The sequence below is a fragment of the Anabrus simplex genome, chromosome 5, assembly GCF_040414725.1.
Source record: "Anabrus simplex isolate iqAnaSimp1 chromosome 5, ASM4041472v1, whole genome shotgun sequence".
NCBI lineage: Eukaryota > Metazoa > Arthropoda > Insecta > Orthoptera > Tettigoniidae > Anabrus > Anabrus simplex.
The window spans coordinates 31,821,722-31,846,052 of record NC_090269.1 but is presented as its reverse complement, the minus strand read 5'-3'; positions in this window follow the sequence as shown (position 1 = coordinate 31,846,052).

The following is a 24,331-nucleotide window of genomic DNA, read 5'->3' as shown; positions in this document are numbered from 1 at the left end:
ACGGCAGCCTGACTCAAAACTTAATTCTAAATGCTAACTCCTCCCTTCCCCATTCTAGCTACTAACTAATACAGGCTTAGCTCGTAAACGATCGACCATAAGGCATATGTTCATTGCGACTTTTTTTTCTTTTTGGGCCTCCTGATCCCTTCCTATGTGTTTGGAAACAACCTGTATACACATATGTAAGTAATCCTAATTCCGCGATGAAAATGATTTCGTTACGAAAGCAGTTTGTAGTCCAGGTAAAACACGAAATAGAAGTAAGTCGAGAGCGTTTGGAATTAATTCGTTTTCTCCAAGGATGCAAGAACGAGGGAAATTGAACCAAAGTGTAGCAAATCTAATGCATTTAGATCACAAAAGCAGTTTACTGAATTTTGTAATATGAAATTCATTTTATATTTGATGTAATATTCACAATCTAGTTGAAATAGTAGCACTTAATATTTATCAACGTTGTTAACTGTGCTGAAACGACATATCTATCAGTGATTTCAAAAAATAAATATGTTAACGGCGGATTTCAAAGTTCCCCGAAAAATAACGGGTTGTTGTTTTTATGCTAAGACATAGGAAATGTGGAGACAGTAAATTGCTTCCTCAGGTAAAAGAAAAAGACGTAAAATGCCCCCTGTTCACGCCGGAGAGCGGACACCACTGTACCCCGATTTTCCTTCATATTGAAGACTTAGGAGTTTTATTTCGTTAATAAACTGAAGAATGTAGTTAATGGCATGTAAAATAAATAACATTATTAGTATTCTTTCATTAATCCTGGCCAGCTGCGAACCACGTGGAATGTGCAGAAAGGTTTCAGCTTAAACAGTTTTACACTTCTCAAGAGTATTAGTCAATTCACAAGTTATATTAAAAGTTAAAAGTAAGAAATACAATAAAAGTGTGTGAATTCATATAATCTGATGATGTTCATTTAAGATCAAAACACTGAGTTGTTTCTTTTTCAGACATAATCTGTTCTTATACAGTAGGCTATGTTTTCTTTTCCTCTGGTATTTTGTACGTTTTATTTATTCACAAATTAATTTCGACAGACTGAAGAACCTGACATTTATTTTTAAAACGTTGTTTGTACACGCATGCACAGAAATGGTGCACCGACCTAAACAATCAACACAGCCCCACTCCAGTACTGAAAGCGAGGGCAGGGAATGAAGGGATAGTGTTGAACGCCTCTCCACTATCGAAAATGAGGGGACGGAGTGAAAGAGCAACTCAGTACAGTAAAGGAGGGAACGGAGTGAAAGAGTAGTGTTGAAGGGCACTCCAGTACTGAAAAGGAAGGAAGGCCACACGAGTACCTAAAAGGAGGGGAGGGAGTGAAGGAGTGGTGTTGAAGGCCACACGAGTACTGAAAAGGAGAAGAGGGAGTGAAGGAGTGGTGTTGAAGGTCACTCGAGTAACGGAAAGGAGGGGAGGGAGTGAAGGAGTGGTGTTGAAGGTCACTCGAGTAACGGAAAGGACGGGAGGGAGTGAAGGAGTGGTGTTGAAGGTCACTCGAGTAACGGAAAGGACGGGAGGGAGTGAAGGAGTGGTGTTGAAGGTCACTCGAGTAACGGAAAGGACGGGAGGGAGTGAAAGAGTAGTGTTGAAGGTCACTCGGTAACGGAAAGGAGGGGAGGGAGTGATAGAGTAGTGTTGAAGGTCACTCGGTAACGGAAAGGAGGGGAGGGAGTGATAGAGTAGTGTTGAAGGTCACTCGGTAACGGAAAGGAGGGGAGGGAGTGAAGGAGTGGTGTTGAAGGTCACTCGAGTAACGGAAAGGAGGGGAGGGAGTGAAGGAGTGGTGTTGAAGGTCACTCGAGTAACGGAAAGGAGGGGAGGGAGTGAAGGAGTGGTGTTGAAGGTCACTCGAGTAACGGAAAGGAGGGGAGGGAGTGAAGGAGTGGTGTTGAAGGTCACTCGAGTAACGGAAAGGACGGGAGGGAGTGAAGGAGTGGTGTTGAAGGTCACTCGAGTAACGGAAAGGAGGGGAGGGAGTGATAGAGTAGTGTTGAAGGTCACTCGGTAACGGAAAGGAGGGGAGGGAGTGATAGAGTAGTGTTGAAGGTCACTCGGTAACGGAAAGGAGGGGAGGGAGTGATAGAGTAGTGTTGAAGGTCACTCGGTAACGGAAAGGAGGGGAGGGAGTGAAGGAGTGGTGTTGAAGGTCACTCGAGTAACGGAAAGGAGGGGAGGGAGTGAAGGAGTGGTGTTGAAGGTCACTCGAGTAACGGAAAGGACGGGAGGGAGTGAAGGAGTGGTGTTGAAGGCCACACGAGTACCGAAAAGGAGGGGAGGGAGTAAAGGAGTAGCGTTCAAGGTCACTCGAGTACTGAAAAGTAGGGGAGGGAGTAAAGGAGTAGCGTTCAAGGTCACTCGAGTACTGAAAAGGAGGGGAGAGAGTGAAGGGTAGAGTTGAAAGTCACCTCAGGAGCGACAAGGAGGGGAAGGAAATGACTGGGTAGTGCTGAAGGCACAGTGTGTGTATTGATATACATCTACCACTGTGCCCATTTCAATCACAACAGTCTTGTAGCGGGCTGTCTACCTGCAACAATGCGTTAAGTGAGGAGGTCGGGGGGACGCCAAACTTTGTTTATATCGGGAAAACATTTCTATGCATGCGTGTACTATCAGTCACAAAAGGGAAATATTAGCTTTTTGATGTTATGCTATGAATTAATGAAGTTTCTCAAGAGAGTAATGTAGACAAAACCGAGATTCTTGCATTTTGTAAATATCGCTTAATAAGTTGACATCGTCTTTTATTAAAGTGCCTACATCTTGATCATGTAGGTATTAGTTTTGTTGGCTTGCAAAAATCATCCTTCATTGCTTTACGCTTCAGTTGGCTACTTCTATATATATTTTTTCTGCTTTAAGGTTTGTTCATTAGGCCGATCATGCGTGTGTGTTCGGTCATGTTTTCTAAAATTGCTATCAATTTCAAAGAAAAACTTACGCGAATATTTTGGTGCACGACCATATTTCTACTCATGTGTATAGCAATATACTCAACTCACAAATTATTACATTTACAGACAGAACATTTCCATAAAAATAAATTTACAATTCTCGTACATTCCTTATAAACTATTTTATTCCAATATCACGAAATTAGAAGACGTCCTTTCTCGAGAAAAAGAGAGAGATTACAATATTATATTATTGGATTTTAAAAGCGATCTACAAGGTGAGGTAAAAGTGCATCATCATCATCATCATCATCATCAGTGTCTATGCAACCATTCTTTTCTGACCCCAGCTCTTCGTTTCATTTCATAATAAAAAACCATAAGCTTAATGAAGACTCTGTGCTAAATCTTGACGGCACTGTTTCCTCGGTGGTCCTCGGCCTTTCTTTCCAGTGATTTTCCCTTCCAGTAGATTGATAGAAAGGTATTATTTTGCAAAATGTTGCCAGTGAATTTAGCACTTCTTCTCTGTATCGTTAACGTAAGTTCTCTTTTCCCTTGAATTTCTTGCAGAACGCTTTTCTTTATTCTCTTTTCAATCCATTTAATCTTTAGCATTTGTCTCCGGGCCAAAATCGCAAACGCTTCCAGTCGTTTCCAGTCCTGATTTCTGATTGTCCAAGATTCACAGTCATACAATAGCACACTCCATAAAGAAGCAATCGCAATATTCTTCCTAATTCCAAAATCACCGAGCGAGTTGGCCGTGCGGTTATAGTCGCGCAGCTGTGAGCTTGCATCCTGGAGATAGTGGCTGTGAATCCCACTGTCGGCAGCACTAACGATGGTTTTTTCGTGGTTTCCCATTTTCACACCAGGCAAATGCTGCGGCTGTATCTTCATTAGGGCCACGGCCGCTTCCTTCCCACTCCTAGGCCTTTCCTGCCCCATTGTCGCCATAAGACCTATCGGTGACGGTGTAACGTAAAGCAAATAGCAAAAAAATCAAAAATAGAAATTTTGCACTGATTAAAATATTTCTCTTATTACTAAACGCCTTTTATTACAATTTATTTTACGTCACACTGACACAGATAGGTCTTACGGCGACGAAGGGACAGGAAAGGGCTAGGAGTGTGACGGAAACGGCCGTGGCCTTAATGAAGGTACAGCCCTAGCATTTGTGGTGTGAAAATAGGAAACCACGGAAAACCATATGCAGGGCTACTGACAGTGGGGTCCGAACCCATTATATCCCAGATGCATGCTCACAGCTGGGCGGCTCTAATCGCATGGCCAACTCGCCCGGTACTAAACACCTGTTTGACAAACGCTATTTGCCTTCTGAAAGTAGGCTTTCTCACTGAGCCATCAAGTGCTATTTTATATCGGTCTACCGAGCCTACCGACACGTATATATCAACTGACTTTACAAGGACTACTTCTTATTCCTATCATTATTCAACTCCTCCAACATCCTTCTGGAGTCATGACTGAGTACCGTATCGCACATGTAGGGCTTAGCCCAGTTTCACGGCCGTATTCCCTTCCCAACGTCAACTCTATGTGGAGGATGTATTCATTATTGTGTTATTCTGTGCTGGTTGGTAGTATGTTGTGTTGTGTGTATATGAAAAGGAGTACGCATCAGAAGAATTGACCGTACAAAGGTGTCACTGGTACCTCACTCACTGTCATATTGTCAAACCCAAACTTCAGACTGGGACAGGTAGAATATTATAAATTTGTTCTAACTGTCAGAGCTTTGTAAACAGTACAACTCCTCTAGATGAACATGAATTAAAGTATTTCGAGATGAAAGTACACTAATCTTCAAGAAATTATTATATTTCCTTGACAAAGTTTTTTTCCGTAAAATGCTAAGCCCGATAAAGCGTGTGTAAGCGGGTGCGCATTGCGGTTGCAGCGGCTGGGCCCAGGAGGTACAAGACGGGCCCGCACACAAATCACAGATCCTTACGGCTTGATCAATGACGAAGTCATCAATTGTAGCTCATCCTGAACCCACAAGGGTGCGTTAGCCCTGGGGAGCAGCGCGACCTCCAGAGGCTGCTCGGCCTTGGTTGATTTAACACTCCACTGGCCAGAGAAACCGACACAACATATTAATCAGCAAGTCCGCGCTCAATTGCAGTTGACCGCACTTGTACACTTCTCAGCAAAGCCACCAGACATTACTCAGAGGCAATATGCCTTCAACGGCCAGAATAAATACATATAAATGAACCGCATTCAGAAATATTCACTAGAGGGAGTGCAATGGCGACAAGGTGTATACGTAGGCTTTATCTCTTTCACAACAAAAATAGTTTTTTCTACAAACAGTTTTGCGTTTGGAACGTAGGCCCTTCTGAACGCTGTGAAGTAAAGTTATTTTACAGCTCTATCTCTTCATTATACTATATATTCTCCGAATCTGTTATTTGACTTAGTAACCTTTGATTTTATAATAGAATAGTACATTTCTTTTATATAATTTATCTTGTAATTTCCGTGTTTTAATGTAAGAGGGGGCCACGAGACCTAATTTCCCAACTGCTGAAGTGAAATAAATAAATAAATAAATAAATAAATAAATAAATAAATAAATAAATAAATAAATAAATAAATAAATAAATAAATAAGATTTTTTCCTACTTGCTTTTCGTCGCACTGACACAGATAGGTTTTATCCCGACGATGGGACAGGAAAGACGTAGGAATGGGAAGGAAGCGGCCGTTGCCGCGGAAAACCATTGTCAGGGCTGCCGACAGTGGGATTCGAACCCACTATCTCCCAGATGCGAGCTCACAGTTGTGCGCCCCTAACCACACGGCCAACTCGCCCAGTCATAAGATAATAATTATACATAACACTTCATGACTTAATGTATTGCATCACGATGAAAATCCACAGCATGCTTCCAGTCATTCGACCGACTCAGGAATGGAATGAATGAAGACCCCATCTAGCGGTGAGAATAAGTAATGTGCCGGCTGCCGAAGATCGTTGCACTCCTCTGGGGCTATGATTAATGACTGGGATTATTATTATTATTATTATTATTATTATTATTATTATTATTATTATTATTATTATTATTATTATTTCTTTTTTTAATTTCGTGTGGCTGTTTATAGCCGAGTGCAGCCCTTTTAAGTTCCGAAGAGGGTGGGTAGCGTCTGCCATGTGTAAGTAACTGCGTGTTATTGTGGTGGAGGATAGTGTTATGTGTGGTGTGTGAGTTGCAGGAATGTTTGGGACAGCATAAACACCCAGCCCCCGGGCCATGCGAATGAACCAATGAAGGTTAAAATCGCCGACCTGGCCGGGAATCGAACTCGGCGCTCTCTGAACCGTTGGCCAGTGCGCTGACCATTCAGCCAACGAGTCGAACATGATGATGATGATTGTTGTTTAAAGTGGCCTAACATCTAGGTCATCGGCCCTTAATGGTACGAGATGGAACAAAATTTAATGATACTTAAAATTTTAACAAGTTGCTATCAACCGATTATAATTTAAAACAAATGAAGATGAAAAATGATCGTGAATTTAAAGTAAACAGGTCCTTGGACGTCTTTCATTGGCATTATTTCATTATCCTAAAAGTAGAATGATACTTCTTTTATAATAATAATAGTAAAATTAAAATAATGATAATTTTATTGCTTTTACGATCCACTAACTACTTCTGACGGGTTTCGGAGACGCCAAAGTGATGGAATTTTGTTCCGCAGGAGTTCTTTTATGTGCCAGTAAATTTATCAACACAAGGCTGACGTATTTGAGCACCTTCAGACCGTACGGAGCCAGTCAGCCCGGCGATATTTCTCTCCTTCATAGGGTTACAGTTAATAATCGAATTGAGGCTGGAGGTTCACGAGTCCTTCGCTGAATGGTCAGCCTGCTAGCCTTGAATCAGGGGTTCAATTCTCTGACGAACCGCATATTTCATCTGCCTTCCACTGACTCAAGGACTAGATGTTTGTTTCCAATTTCATACACTTTTCTTTCATCTAAATATACAGCACACTTCACGACCATCCATCACAGACAAACGTAATACGTGGTGAATACACCCCTCCATATAGGGATAACATCAGGAGGGGCATTCAGTCGTAAAAATGAGCAACATTGAGCTCAATTGCCGACCCCCAACAAGTTCAGCAAAAGGGCAGGAAGAAGTAGAAGAAAAAGAAGGAGGTTTTTAAGAAACTTTACCCCGCATCGAAATATATAGTGTGCTGACGATAGGACAGGAAAGGGCTAGGATTTTTATTGACCACGGTCTTGAGTTAGCTACAGCCCTATCATCATTCGCCTGGTGTGGAAGAGGGAAACCCCGAAGAAACATCTTCAGGCCTGCTGACAGTGAGGTTCAAACCCACTATCTCCCGAATGCAAGCTGACAGCTATGTGACGTAAACCACGCAATCACTCGCTCGGTAGAAGATTAGACCTAGAGTTTATAGGGAATGATTCACATCTAGAATCAGACACCATCCACCACCTGACTCGCTTCCATTTAGGTCTTTCCCTACCCCTTATTTTTTATATTCCCATTAGATCTGGTGCTGTATGTTTTACAACCTAAGAGATGTGCCACTCGTAAAGAGTCGGGCACAGAGGGACAGCGAGCCTTCAGTTCATATTTACAAGGCCATCCTCTCTCAAACAAGGTGTAAAACACAGCGAGGTACATTCCTGCCTACTTACTCATGCTGTTTCGGCTCAGATTGTCATGCGTCCATTTCGATTGTCCATGCATACACATAATGATACACGATTGTGTCACGGGACTCCAGCATAGCTGCCAGTACATTTGCTGGTCCTCCGGGGAGTAGGTTCACCATCAGCCAGCCCATCCACAAATTTTAAAGGACCTACATGTACATTGCACGGCACGCATTTAATGTAAATTGAACCGCTAGTTAGTTCCAGCCTGGTACAAATGAATATCACTGTACCATGTGTAGTGGTGGTAAAATAGAAGTTCCAATGAATTCAATACTTATATGGTGTTCACCACACAGCTCTAGGCCTCTGGAATACTTGCCCTGAAATATTAGGCTCAGCAGAACGAAATTTCCACACTGTGGACTCCGATGAGCTACGTTTTCCCCCCTAAGATATACAGTAATTACAGTGTACAGCACATGGGCCGGGCTGAAGGTGCTCAAATACGTCAGCCTTGTGTCGGAAGATTCACTGGCACTAGTGTGAGGCAAATTTTCGGCACCTCGGCGTCTCCGGAAACCGAAAAGTCCTTATCGGGGCGTAACAACTAATACAGCACTCTAAATACATCACAGAAAAACGTAATACGTGGTGAATACACACCTCCACTCAGTCGTAAAACTGGGCAACATACACCTCAATTGCCGACCCCCAATAAGTTGAGTAAAAGGGCAGGAAGAAAGAGAAGAAGAAGAAAGAAGGTTTTTAAGAAGCTTAACTCCGCATCGATACAGATAAATCGTATGCCGACGATGGGACAGGGAAGAACTTAAAAAAAATGTACGCATAATTTAATAATAAAGTTCCTGCAGTCAAATACTTAGGAGAATGGATTTCAGCAAGCGAGAGCGAAACTTTGGCCATACACACCAGGTGCACCATGTTTGAGAAGGCCTATCATTCCTGTAAAAGTATCTACACCTCCAAGTACCTCTCTAAGAACCTAAATCTCAACCACTACAACTCAGTAGTAAGACACTCTATTCTCTACGCATCTGAGTACCTTTTTATGAATCGAAAGGGCCCGCTCAGGAAATAAGAATTTAAGAAGAGGACCAGGCACAACAAAGAACTCTACGGGCATCAGGAAGACATAGTATCATGTGTGAGGAAAAGGCGACTGACCCTGTACGGACACACGACCCGCCTGAAACCCTGCAGGCTCACCAACAGAATCCTCACAGTGATGAGTAGAGAAAAGGCTCCCAAGACCAAGTGGATCACCTCAGTAACATCAGACCTAGAGGAACTGCAGGTCCCATTAGAAACCACAAAGAACCGATCCCAATACCGACAGGCCATCTTCCCACTGTCCCTCACAAGCAAAAGAGTACAGGGACCACCAGACCTAAGTAGACGGACGGAAGGAAGCAGGCACACAGCCAGAAAATGAAAGAGTACTGGGCCAAGAAAAAGCAGAAGACAATAGCTAAGAGTTAAGACGAGCCCCGTGGTCTCTAGTAGGCCAGAACGAACCGATCATAATAATAATAATAATAATAATAATAATAATAATAATAATAATAATAATAATAATATGAAGGCACGAATTTACAAATTGGAAGAGGCTTACCACGCAACAATGAATATATACAACAAAAACTCAGTATTCCGGAATGCTAAATTGAGACACTACAAAACTGTAATCCTTCCAGCAGCCTGCAGAGTGCTTGAATACCTTCTTAGGTAGAAGAATAAGTAAAACAACGTATTTGTGAAAATACCCTGACCTAAGAAGAGTCTAGTCGTCTAACTTCACCTACCGGTTGAGTGTGAAGATTGAGCTTGAGCCTGCGATGAGTCAAACTCGGGTGAATTTTTAAGATTGCATTTCGGACATCCCCTTCCAGCTGCAGGCGAGATCAGTGCTTCGTCCGGATGGATATCATTGAGGAAATTACTGGTTCACATAAATAAGCAGATCCGAAAGGCAAAAACGCGAAAACCACCTTTCTTGTGAAATTAGGATATTCTTCCCCAATGTGTGTCCAGAAATCGTCATGTGACCTCGGCTCGAACTCACTTTGAAGGGTTGTGTCACTCGTATTCTGCTATTGACAAGTAGGACGTTACGTTGGTCTCAAATGAACTTCGGATCCTGTCATATTCAGGTGAATACTCTACACAACATTTAGCATTTTATTGACTGCGGGTTGTAATACTTTAGAAACCAGTAACTCCCGATGAGTCAAGTAATGTGTAAATGTTACAGATCAACCATCCTCTGAATCCCTTTGTTTTCTTCTTAATTCCCAATCCCAAGATAAGTTGGCAGCAATTCGTCTTCTCCACTCTTCTCTGCAATCCGCTAATCTCTTCATTTCCACATATGAGGCTGTTCCTACGTCATCTTTGATCTGTCATGAATATTTCAGTCTAGGTCTTCCTCTTCCTCTTTTACCTTGAATCATTCCTTCCAAGACATTAACTATGAAACCATTGTGCCTATAGTTATGGCCAATTAAGTGGTCTCTTCTCTTTCTTATTGTTGCTAAAAAGGATATTTTTCACCTATTTTTCGAAGAACTTCTTCATTGGTGAGTTTTGCTGTCCATGAGATCTTTTCCATCTTCCTCCAGCACCACATCTCAAATGCTTCCAGACGTTTATAATCATTATCATCATCAGTCGGTTTACTCATTGCTGAGCGTCGTGACCTCATTTCTTCACTTCCTTACTAACTGCATCCTTAACGAGATTTTTCCATGCTGAGCGGTCTTCAGCTCTTCTTAAGATATTGTGAAGAGGTAGACCGGTGATCTTCTTTGCCTGGTCTAACCATCTACTTGTTGTTCTGCCTCTTGGTCTGGTGCCTTCAATTTTGCCTTGCAGAATGGTCTTTTCTAAATTGTCTCCTTCTCTCCTCAAAATGTGTCCCAGGAACTGGAGGTAACTTTCACTAACGCGGGAAGATAAAGGTTTTGTGTTGCTCAGTTCTTCTATAATGGAGGCATTTGTTCTTCTTTCTGTCCATGGTATACGGAGCATTCTCCGCCAACACCACATCTCAATGGCATCGATTCGGTTCTTGTCACTAGCCTTCACAGTCCAGGTCTCACAACCGTACAGGAAAACAGAGAACTGCAGTGATTCCACCAATCTTATTTTCACTGTTTTGGATAATGCCCGGTTCTGCCAGATCGTTGTAAGTTTAACCATTGCGGCACGACCTAGGACAATCCGTCGTTTTATTTCTTTATCACAATTTCCCGTGTTACTGATTATGGAGCCCAGATATACACAATCATTCACCAACTCCAGATCTTTCAGACATCCTGTTATTTGGATTGGGCTTTGACTTTGTCGGTTGATAAACATTAGTTTGGTCTTTTTCATGTTAATTTCTGGACCAAAATCCGAACTAATGATTGTCACTCTAGAGAGCAATTCACATGCACTAATAGTCCACGTTTCTGAGCCATAGAAGGCCACACTCCAGACACAGCACTTAATAAATCTCTTCTTAGTCTCCACATTTAAATTCCTTGATGTAAGTAGTATCCTTTCCTTGTAATAAGCAATCTTTGCTCGGGCGATTATGTTCTTTATATCGACTGAACTTTTGCCATCTGGAGGGATTTTACTTCCTAAGTAGGTAAATACATTTACTTGCCTTAGTGGTATATCACTAATTCTGATGTCGACTGCAAATGTTGGCGGTTGCATACCATAATTTCGGTCTTTTTTGTATTCATTTGCATGCTATACTTACCTCTCAATATCTTATTCATTCTTATTAATGCACTTTGTAGTTTCTCTTCGTTCTCCTCTATGACAGCTATGTCATCAGCAAATCTTATCATTTTGATTTCTACTCCATTTTATCCCTTCAATATCCTCTTTACATTCCTCAATGCCTTTCTCAATATACAGGTTGAACAGCACTGACAAATTAAATGCCTGTCGTAATCCTTTTTTTATATAAGCCTCCCATACTTCACCATTTATGTTTATGATGCCTCTTTGGTTGTTATAGAGTTCATATACTATTCGTCTATCTCTAAAATCTAGACCAACACTAGTCATAATTTTCATTAACATATTCCAGTTCACATTATCAAAAGCTTTTTCTAAATCCACGAATGCAATATACAAAGGTTTTCTTACGTCTAGCATTTTGTCTATAACCTGTCGTAACGTTACAATAGCTTCTCGTGTGCCTCTATTTCGTCTAGATCCAAACTGGTTCAATTTTATTGCTTATTCGGTTATATATTATTCTTGTAAATATTTTTGACATGTGCGATAATAGACTCAAGGTGCTCTGTTCTTCATATTTTAGAGTTCCAGGTTTCTTTGGTATAGGGATTATGAGAGACTTTTTAAAATCTTCTGGAAATTCTCCGGTTTCATATATTTCCGCGATCAGTTAAAAAATATAGCCGTGTGTTTCATCATCCAGTCTCTGTATCATTTATCCAGTTAGTTCATTGCATCCTGGTCTTTATTAGGTTTCAGTTCTTTCACAGCCTTGAGATATTCTTCTTTTGTTAAAGAGGGTCCCAGTTGATCACATGTTATGTTGTCTTCATTTTCAAGGTCATTTATGTCAGTAGGATCTTCATATAATGTGTGTCGCTTTCATCTTTCTCCTACTTCTTTGCTCTCAGACAACAGTTTCCCATTTTCACTTAATATGCTGTTACTACGGCCATTGTCTGTTCTGAATTGCTTCTTAATCAAATCATAAGCAGTTTCCATGTTTCCTTTCTCCATTCTTTCTTCTATTTCTTTGCATTTTCTCATTATATATTCTTCCTTAGCTTTCTTTGCTTCTCTGTTGACTAGGTTTCGGAGTCTTATAGTTTCTGATTCCTACTTCACTCTTCGAGTTTTTGAATTTCCTCCTTTCCTCTATAAGTTCAAGCATATAATCTGTAACCCATGGTTCTCGTGCTTGTTTCGTCGTTTTCCCTATTACCTGATTTGCAGCTTCTATGATAGAGTGTTTAAGGCCCATCCATTTCTCATTTATTGAACCATTGGGTATTTCTGCGACGTTCTGTTTTACCACTGTTTGATAGTTTTCCTTGATTCTGTCTTGTTCTAGTTTCCTGACATTATAAATGCAATATTTTTCCACGTTCTTCCTCTTCTTCCTTAGTCTTAAATCGGATTTTAACAATACTAGGTTGTGGTCACTCGCTAAATCAGCCCCTGGATAACTTTTGCATTGTTTCACTTGGTTACGGTATCTTTCCCTTACAATAATATAATCTATTTGGTATCTCGTTTTTTCTCCAGGTGCATTACAGGTGTACCTTCTCCTCTTGGGCTGTTTGAACAAGGTGTTTTTAATTATTAGTCCTTTTGATTTACAAAAGTCTATTAGTTGTTGTCCTCTGTCATTTCTTACTCCAAAACCATACTGACGTACAGTCTTCCCATCTTCTCCTTCACTAAGAGAACCGTTCCAGTCTCCAAGAAAAATGAGATTCTCGTTGCCCTTAATCGTATCCATCAACTCCTCTAACTGATCGTATACCTGGTCCACTTCTTCATCTGAATGATTCGTTGTTGGCATGTACACCTATATTATTATCATGTCAACTGGTTCATTTTCTATTCTCACCATAATTATTCTATCATTGTATTGTACATAGCTCTGAACTCGTACATCTACGTTTTTACTTAATACTATTCCTAAACCTGCACTGTTTCCTTTTTCTCCAGAGTATATAATCCTAAAGCCATCACTCCAAAAGTCCCCCTTCTCAGGCCACTTCATTTCACTCACTCCTAATATGTCGATGTCATGTTTAGCCATCTCCTTTTTTAAGTTCTCTAGTTTAACGTACCTCAAATGTTGAGAGATCGTATATTCCAAGTTCCTAAGATAATATTTCTGATGTTTCTTCCACGCTTTGCCCCTGACCCCAGACATAGATCCGAATTGGGGACTATTTTACCCCCCGGAATTACATTTAGTTCCAAAGCCCACGCTCATTGCTGCATAACAAAGGATATCCAGCGGATCATTAATGGAGTGGTTTCCCTCTGTCCTCCATCCTATGCCGTTGACCATACTGGTTCATCCGCCTTTAGGAGCAGTTTCCCACTCCAATGGCACTCCTATACCAGCTAATCCGCCCTCTGGAGACCATTAGCACTTGGTAAAGAGGGTCCCCTTATCCCGGGGGTTATTCGGTCCATATCTTCTATCCAAGAATAAACCAACTTAGTAAGACTTGGAGTTAGTTCTTCCGCACTCTAAGCCGTTGGGAAACCTCCTCTTACGCCTTAGAGACCGTTGACCACTTTCTTTTTAGCCCCATTTGATCCGCGGGTGCTTATTTGACATGCCTTATTCGCACCTGTCCTGCATATCTACAGGACGTCCCCTATCAGCCATTGGGACGCGCCGTGTCGGGGTTGAGGCTCCCCACCCCAGTGTCTACACGCAGGATTATGTTTAGCTCCTACTCATTTCAGAGCCAAACCCCCACGCAAGCTGACCAGGTAATGTGTAATATGCTGTTCAGTACAGAAGCCTCACTTTGCTCATCTTAAAGATGGCTGACAATATGGGCCGGCTGTGTGACCTAGGCAACGCTAAGAATGCTAAACAGAGTGTCAATCGTCATCATAGTTTCTATGGTAGCAAAGACAAAAGAAATTAGCCAAACATAACGAGTGGCTATCTAGCAATTACATCCCTACACATAGGGTAGGCCTCAGGAAGGGCATCCAGCCGTAAAACAGGATCAAATCCACATTTTCGACAGTTCAGTAGTTTTTGAGTCTATCCGTTACAAACAAATATACAAATTTTTCCTCTTTATAATATTAGTACAGAGGACATCGCATCAATACGCCGAGCCACTATGTCTCCTGGCAGCGGTATCGTGTTCAGACTCTCGCCATACGGTTGTTACAAGGACGTTAAACTTAAAATGAATACTATCTATGAGCTAAAATGAACTAAACAAGCGATCGAAACATGTCCTGTTATTCTTAATGATTTTATCAACTGCCAAAGGCAAAATAAAAGAAAGGTATTTATTAGGTGGAAATATTTTCTTAGGTAGGTAAGGGTTATTCTGCCCGAAGGCAGGTCCGAACCTCCGCACGTATTCCTGAGCCGGAGTTTTACGTGCGGTAGGGTGGCCAGTTCCTTTCCGCTCCTCCATTCCCTTACCCCCCACCAACAGCGCGTGGCAACCCATCCAACTCCTGACCACGCCCAATGTTGCTTAACTTGGGAGATCTCACGGGATCCGCAGTTTCAACACGGCTACGGCCGTTGGCAATATTTTCTTATATTAATTATATTATATTATCGATACGGCAATGAAGTGGATAGTTTGTAATGTGGAAACAATACAAATACCCAGCCTCGGAGTCATTAGAATTATCCATCCACGATTGAAATTCGCAGTTCACCGGGAATCGAATCCAGTCACCCTTGGACCGAATATTACTATATTACCACTCAGTAAAGGAGGCAGGCATAACGTACAATTTTAAAGCACTTTTCAGGCAGACCCCAATGGAGGTGAGCTGCATGTAAGCTCACCGGACAAAAAATTAGTCACCTTAGTGCGCACGAACAGATGGATCCTTGAGCCTGTAAAGATGGCGCAGCGAACACGTCCCGAGCTCAACCGCACGTGAGGATAAGGCAGTATCAATCAGTGTGACATTGATGTTTCAAGCGGACAATGTACGTCAATATGAGTAGATGTACTGATGTGACAGAGTGGCCAAAATGGGCAGTGTTGTTTGATCATGCCCTTGGCCATACAGTGCGTGAATTTGCTGACTTTGTTGGTGTTTTGCAGCGGACTGTGCAACGTGTCTACAAGCAGTGGTGTACTACACGTGGCCACGAAACACGAGGTGAGAATTGTGGTTGGAAAAAGATTCTGACTGAGAGGGACCGCGGACGCATTTCACGGCTTGTGAATCAAAATAGTTTCCAAAACCGACAGTCAGTGAATGAAGGTCCATCCCAACCTGTTAGCGACAAAACATTGCGATGGGAACTGCATGCAATGAACATTTGGAGTCGGTCACCTCGCCCACACAGGCAAATAAAGCTGGGCTAGCAATCATTGAAAGTGGACAGTAGCTGACTGGCGAAACGTAATGTGGTCTGACGAATCACCATTTTGCCTGTATTCCAATGACGCACACCATCGTGTGCACGGAAGGCCAAATGAAGCAGTTCATCCTGGATGTGTGCAAGGTCAGGTTCAAGCTGAAGGTGGGTCTGTGATGGTTTGGAGGGGTTTTTCGTATCACAGATTGGGCCTGCTCACTGAGGTGGCCACTAAGATAAACAAGCATGTTTATTTAAACATTCTGGATGATCCGGTGTTGCCTTTTAGTCAACATCAGCATGATGAGTATGCTATTGATACCCCGAATTTTCAAGATGACAGTAGCAAAGTTCATCAGGCTAGACGCATATGTGACTGGTTTTATGAGCACTTCCTGGCCTTATTACATCTCGATTGGCCTGTAAAATCACCTGACTTGAACCCCATTGAAAATCTGTGGGACATATTGGAACTGCGGGTAAATTCTTAGCGAGCGACTTAACCTGGATGCGACTTACCTACACAACATTGTGGATTCACTTCCTAACCGAAGCCAGGCGGTTATCAAGTCCAGAGGCGGAGTTATAGGGTATTCAACGATCGTTGTAATAATTTCTCCAGGAGTGACCGATTCTGTGTCCGGTGAGCTTATCTTTTTGACCATAATAGCAACTCTGACAAACATTTCTGGCAGTACCGAGAATCGAACGAGCCCCCGAAGATCACAACTAATAACGCCAAGCGGTAAATTATGGATAATAACAATAATATTACCTTTATGGCATTAATTGCAGAAGGTGATAGAACTGTGAATTTAAATTTGGAAGTTTCACTTCCAATACATATTCGCAGTTAATAACCCCATCATACTTAAGGAAAGTAGAATATTGAAGTGAAAAGTGACATAAGGATTGATTAGACATCCTGATATTTCGATAAACTTCAATTTATATGGATATTATAATAAATATATCTCTCTTTCCTCGGAAGTTGAGGAAAATTCCTTTTCTTCTCAAGTGTCCGAAGACGAGGCCCAGCATAATATATAATCATTCTGGATCATTGTAGACCAGAAAATGGCGAGTTTTATTTGTCCTTTTTTGTCTTTCTCGGCGCTGTCCGCTTCTTGACCCTTTTTTAACCTTTTCTTCGGTGTTAACGGCTTTTTTTGCAACTCATCCTTCTTTGGACTATTTTTACTGCATATTCTCAATTCGAATCATCATTTGTTCATCCATCAGCTCTTAAAACATATTTTATCTAGTAAATACATTATATTTGGACCATATCTAAATAGAAAATGAAACGAAAAATGAAACTAATGCGTGAAAAAACCGGGCATCTAAGTATGTGCAAGATAAGGGAAATATTGAAAGGAGACAATTTTGATGTCAGTGTTTTTGAAGAGGAACATCTCATTTCCTTCAAGTATGAACCCTTAACATCCGTTGATGTGGAGAGAAATTTGTCAGTGCCGTGCGCGTAGAGGCGCGCGGCTATGAGCTTGCATCCGGAAGAACAGGGGTTCGAATCCCACTGTCGGCAGCCCTGAAGATGGTTTTCCGTGGTTTCTTATTTTCACACCAGGAAAATGCTGGCTGGGGCTGTACCTTAATTAAGGCCACGGTCGCTTCCTTCCAACTCCTAGTCCTTTCATCTTCCACTGTCGCCATAAGACCTATCTGTGTCGGTGCGACGTAAAGCCCGTAGCAAAAGAATATTGTCAATATCTCGCAACGTGTTGTCTGATAACCGACGATCCGTGATATAATGCAAAGTCGACTGAGGTAAGGTTTCCAAGTTCCAATTTTTGTAACCCTAGTGTGGTTAAGCCAAGTATGATTCTAGTTTTGCTAATTTCAATTTCTTCCTCCAGGATGTCCATTACGGATTTGCTGAATTCATTCTAGGTTGAAAAAATATTTCGTTCTAAATTCTGAAATCGCCTTTTTTTTAAACACGGAATTCCTTTTTTAAATTATGTTAATTTGAATACTCATGTATTTTTGCATTGTATGTTGCATGCCACCAGAATTTTGCATTTTTAGACATTATATTCCTTCATTAAATATGCAGTTAAAACTAAAATTATAAATGAATTTGGATCGCATTTTTACGTCCTTTTTGCCAAGATTTAGGTCTATGTTTTGGATATTTTTAGCTCTTTTTATAGGTCTATTTTAGGCAAATTTATAGGACCAGAACTCCCGAGCCCTATTACTAATATATAGAGTTAGAAAGGAGCAATTGGTGCATTCTCAGCTGCTGGAGGTACGTGAGGTTTTAATGCTAGCGAGGCAGCCTGTCATGTGAGATACACCCGTCTAGTGATTGACAAGTAAATACTGAGTATTAGTGATGGCAGGTGGCTTCTTACACAGATGTCTCTTCAATCGATAGCTGATCAAGAGAGTTTACCGTCACTGACTGTCAAATTGAACGTGAGGAGTTATTTTGCTGCAATGAACTCATTTCTAATGCAAATTAGCCTAATACATGTTTCTTACTGTACAAATATTGCATCCCATCCGCCGCCAGTGAAACAGAGCTTGAAACACGGAATTATTGCTTAATCTGGCATCTTTCTTCAAATACATGGAAGATGTCACACACATTCGTCCGAGGGTCTGCCTTACAACGGGTTTGCCAGGCTAGAAATAGCCACATTCTATTATTATTGTACCGGCTGGTACACCTCTACGCCGCACATTTGAATTTTACGCCTTAAAGTACTCCTCTACAAGAGAAACTGTGAACTTAAAACTGGATCTACTTAAACTTTTGCTCTGAAGATGTCACTGTGTTAATTTCGTCGTGTTTTTTTTTTTTTTTACTATTCATCAAGAAGTTTGGACATTGTCTCATAGATGTATCTACTAAAAACTATGATAATGCACCCTGGTGCGAAGTGAGGGAACTTTCTTGAAGATATTTTGTACTCATATGTTTTCTTATTACTCAATTTCGTTCTTTCATTTGTGGGTTGGCAATATTAATCTTTTCTTTCCGCCAGTTTTGAAGTTAGCCAATCATTATTTCTGTAATTATTTTTTGACAAATCGTGTCTTTCTTCTTCGATTTTGTGTGTAACTGTGTACTGTAACCAATAAACGCCTGTATGTGTGGCTTAATTATTCATGAAAGGTCTCGAATCTTCCCCGAGGGTATAAAAACTGCTGATTTTATTGTCTCTCGGCCACTTCATCAACATCTAACTTAGTGTATGAACGTGTAGTAGGAAGCGGGAAGCGCCTCTTTCTTCAGGCAGCAGTTTTTCAGTAAGGTAATGGCCACTTAACATCTTTATTTCTTGCTAGCTCAGCAGTTTAACCCACGGGGAAGGTCCGAAACTTTTACCATGTAACCTATCTCTTAAAAATGTAAATTTCTTCTTGTTTATGTAAAAATTGCATATATCTTTAACTGTAAATCGGGGATAGAGGGTGCTTAACTATCTCGAGCTCCCCTTCATTTTGATTTGAGGTGACTACGTTTTTGTAACCGATTTTTTTCTAGTCCTTAATGTGTTAAATTTATTCAGTATACTAGTCACCTCCATAGTTTGGGAATAGCCCCTGTTTCATTGGCCTAGTGCCTCTTATGTTTTAAGAAGTTTCATATATGAGTGTAAATTCACACCTCCATTCATTTTGCATTTTGGGCCATTGACTTAACCTATTATTTTTCTACTAAGGCCCAGTAGGCTGGGTACAAGATACCCCCGTTTCATGTTGTGTAAGTTGTGCCTTGATGGCAATTTAGGTTTGAGCCTGGAATTGCTTTTCATAGGCTTGGAAAACTGAGAGCGGGTCAGCTCTTTTAAGTATGGAAATGTGCCTCTAGGAGACTTGACATTGCTTGGTGGGAGCAAGTGCTCCATATTATTTGGGGATTTCTGCCCTGTGGTAAATATGTGTTGGTGAGCTGAGAGCTCAGGAATTGTAAAACTTGGGGCTTGAAGCCCAGATTGTTAAATTGCCTCTAAATCTTGGCCTTTCCTGGTCTTGTACCTGACTGTCGGTTATTTGTTGAGTTATTGTTATTTGTTGAACTTTGAAATTCTATGTGAATATTGTTAAGTTTTGCTATTTTCGAAAATATAACCTTTAATGCAATTGTAATTCATATCTCGGCCTTGTAGTTAGACCCATTCACCCCGGCACCTTCTTTCACCTCTGCTAATCCACCAAACCACGGTAACAATTATTATTATTATTATTATTATTATTATTATTATTATTATTATTATTAGGGCCAGGATTTTTATGACTTAAAAATGTTTAAAAACGATCTATAAAATGACGGCAAAATCCAAGTACAAATGATCCAAAAATGTTGTAAAAATGACAAAGCCCGCCTCTGTGGTGTAGTGGTTAGTGTGATTTGCTGCCACCCCCGGAGGCCCGGGTTCGATTCCTGGCTCTCATACGAAATTTGAAAAGTGGTACGAGGGCTGGAACGAAGTTCATTCGGGAGGTCAACTGAGGTGAGGTGGGTTCGATTCCCATCTCAGCCATCCTGGAAGTGGTTTTCCAATTCTCCTGAAGGAAAATGCCTGGATGGTACCTAACTTAAGGGCACGGCCCCTTTCTTTTGTCTTCCTTGTCTATCCCTTCCGATCTTTCCATCCCCCACCAAGGCCCCTGTTCAGCCGCCTGGGTGAGGTACTAGTCATCCTCCCCAGTTTCATCCCAGACCCAATGTCTCACGCTCCAGAGCACTGCCCTTGGCGCGGTAGAGGTGGGGATCCCTCGCTTAGTCCGAGGGAAAAACCAAACCTGGAGGGTAAACAGATTACGAAGAAGAAGAAGAAGAAGAAGCAGAGAAAGAAGAAGAAGAAGAAGAAGAAGAATAAGAAAAATAACAAATTTTAAATTAAACTGTACAATCAATTTACTAATAGAAGTGGCATAGCCTATAATGTTATAGACATTATAATAAGCCGTTGAGCTTTTGTCGTGTCAAGAAAATATATTGAAATTCTTTACGTTTCTCAAAACTTTACTCTGATTCTTCAGAAGAAAGTCTTTACTATTCACGAGTAAGACTTCTCCAATTGGAGGTGTCTCTCCCGGTGAACAAATTTTCTGTAGTCCCCAGGTTGACAATGATATGAGGATTCTCAGTTCTACGTATTCATCCTCACTTAAAGTTGCGATAATATCCAATACCAAGGTTTAAATTCTGCAAAATCCTCAAACATGTAAGAAAATGACTCAATAAGTATAAAATAGTTCAATAAATTCCATAAAATGACCAAATAATGACGTACAATTTTAGAAAATTACATAAAAATACACAACAGGCAAAAAATGACAAAAATATACCTAATAAATTAGCATTTCTCCATTGTGGAAACCATGATCAGCCGGCCCCGCGGTGCACGGGTAGCGAACCTGCCTCTTACTCGGGTTCGATTCCCGACCAGGTCAGGAATTTTTACCTGGATCTGAAGGCGGATTCACTCAGCCTACGTAATTACAATGGGGAGCTATCTGACGGTGAGATTGCGTCCCCGATCTAGAGGGGCAAGAATAATGGCCGAGAGGATTCGTCGTACCGACCGCACAACACCTCATAATCTGCAGGCCTTCGGGCTCAGCAGTGGTCACTTGGTAGGACATCGCCATGGTCTTTGGTTTGGTTTGGTTTTGGGAACTATGATCAGGATTTCTGGACAACTCAGCAGTGTCTGTTTTGAACCTATTAAAGTATGGCATGTCATCAAAATGCTAGCCCTGATTATTATTATTATTATTATTATTATTATTATTATTATTATTATTATTATTATTATTATTATTATTACCAGGATATAATAGCTACACGAAATTTAAAAGACATCTTTCCTATCAGACTTATTGAATTCTTAGTATCATAGCATACGAAAGTATTAAGTTTGTGTAGACTAGAGTCTTCCTCTAGCCGATCTGAGTAGCTGGCGTTCTGACCCCAACATGGCAGGTTCGATCCTGGCTCAGTCCGGTGGTGTTTGAAGGTGCCCAAATACGCCATCCCCCTGTCGGTAGATTTACTGGCACGTAAAAGAACTCCTGCAGGACTAAATTTTGGCACCTCGGAGTCTCCGGAAACCGTATTAGCAGTTAGGGAGACACAATACGAAGAACATTATTAACAACCTTTTTCCAATTTCACGTCCTAATTGGGCACACCATTTCTTTTGCAGACAACTAACTTCTTCCTTTCAGTGGTCGGATCTATTCTTTTTTAACTTCTGATTTCGTTAGCGTGTAGTGGGGACGACTATATGAAAATGAAAATCCACAGCCTGTTTCCTGTCATTTGACCGGGTCAGGAATGGAATGAGTGAAGCCCCCTTCTAGCGGCGAGGATGGGAATTGTGCCGGCTGCCGAAGCCTGGGGCAATGATTAATGAATGACAGATGAAATGAAATGATATTAGAGAGTGTTTAATGAAATGTGACTGGGAAAACCGGAGTACCCAGAGAAAAACCTGCCCGCCTCCGCTTTGTCCAGCACAAATCTCACATGGAGTGACCGGGATCTGAACCACGAAACCCAGCGGTGAGAGGCCGGCGCACTGCGGCCTGAGCCACAGAGTCTTTAAATCATATATATTATATTATATTATATTATATTATATTATATTATATTATATTATATTATATTATATTATATTATATTATATTATATTATATTATATTATATTATATTATATTATATTATATTATATTATATTATATTATATTATATTATTGTCAAAGTATGATTCACACTAGTCAACTTCTAAAAAATGAAAATCCACAGACTGTTTCCAGTCATTTACCGGGTCAGAAATGGAATTCATGAAGCCCCATCTAGCGGCGAGGATAGGAATTGTGCCGGCTGTCGAAGCCTGTCCAACTTCTCTGGGGTAATGATAAATGACTGGCAGATGAAATGAATGATACTGGAGAGTGTTCCTGGAATGAGTCTATCTCCGTGGCTGAATGGTTAGCGTCGATGTCTTCGGTTCAGAGAGTCCCAGAATCGATTCCCGGACGGGTCGGAAAATTTTAATTGCATATGAATAATTGTTCTGACCCGGGGTCTGGTTGTCGTGTTTTTACCAACAGTGTCTTCTTCATATTCATACAACACATCACACTACTACAGAAACACGCAATAGTGGTCACATCCCTCCGTAAAAGGTTGGCGTCAAGAAAGGCATCCGGCCGTAAAACTGGGCCAAATTCACATGTGCGACACAGTTCGCACCCGCTACCGCACAAGGTGTGGGACAAGCAGTAGAAGAAGTGTTGCTGGAATGAAAAATAACAATGAGTACCTGGAGAATAAACTGTCCCGCTTCCACTTCGTCCAGCACAAATCTCGGAGGCTCTAGTCAACTTTCACTTCCTTAAAAACCACCGAGTCGAGACAATGAAATATCAATTGTATACCTATGTGTAAACTCCGTGCGGTAGTTTTCTCATCACGGGATGCAATAACGTTGTTTTAATGCAGTCTATTTAGTACTGCAATCAAAACACATTTACCGCATGGAAACATTTAATTGTATTTTATTTTGTCATTTGTAAAAACATGTAATCATCCTTCATTAATTACTAGACTGGAGTTGACATTTACAGTAACAACTTGCCTCGCCTTCGTCAGCGGTTCATAAATTACTAGCTTAATTTCACCAGCATACACTCTCGGTGCACTTGCTTAGATAAAACGTACGAATTTAGTTCAAATACGTTTGTAAAGCATTCTTCAATTCCTTATTGGCATTATATAAAAATAATAATAATAATAATAATAATAATAATAATAATAATAATAATAATAATAATAATAACAATAATAATAATTGTACCGGGTGGTACACGTCTACGCCGCACGTTTAAATCTTGCGCCAATTAGAACTCCTCTACTGAACTTGGAACTAGACCAAGTTAAATTTTTCCTCAGAAGATGTCACTACCGTAAATTTTGTTATTAGGAAGTTGTCAGTACTGTGTGGATTTCAACTTGTTTTATTTTCCATTGATCAAGAAGTGTGGACATTCTCTCATAGATGTCTCTACTAAAAAACTATGATCATACACCCTGGTACGAATGTAGGAACTTTATTCGAAGAAATTTTGTATTCATAAATTTTTCTTTACTAAATTTTGTTCATTCATTTTGGGTTGGCAATATTTATCTTTCTTTCCGCCAGTTTTGAATTTAGCCAATCCAGAATTTCTGTAATTAATTTCTAACCAATCAATGGCTTCTTCTTCGTTTTGGTGTGTAACTTTAAACTAACCAATAAAAGTGACAGGGTGTGGCTTTATTATTCATGAAAGGTCTCGAACCTTCCCCGAGGGTTTATAAACTGCGGATTTTCACGTCTCTTGGCAACTCGATCAACATCTGACTAAGTGTGTGGACGTAAAGCAGGAGGCGGGAAGCGCCTCTTTCATCCGGGAGCAGGTCTTCAATAAGGTAATGGCCATTTAACATCTTTATTTCTTGCTAGCTCAGCAGTTTAACCCGCGGGAAAGGTCTGAAACCTTTTATAATGTAACCTCATTTCCTAAATATGTAATTTTCTGCAGGCTTATGTAAAATCTTACTTAAATTTTAACTGTAATTCGGGGATAGAGAGTGATTTACCC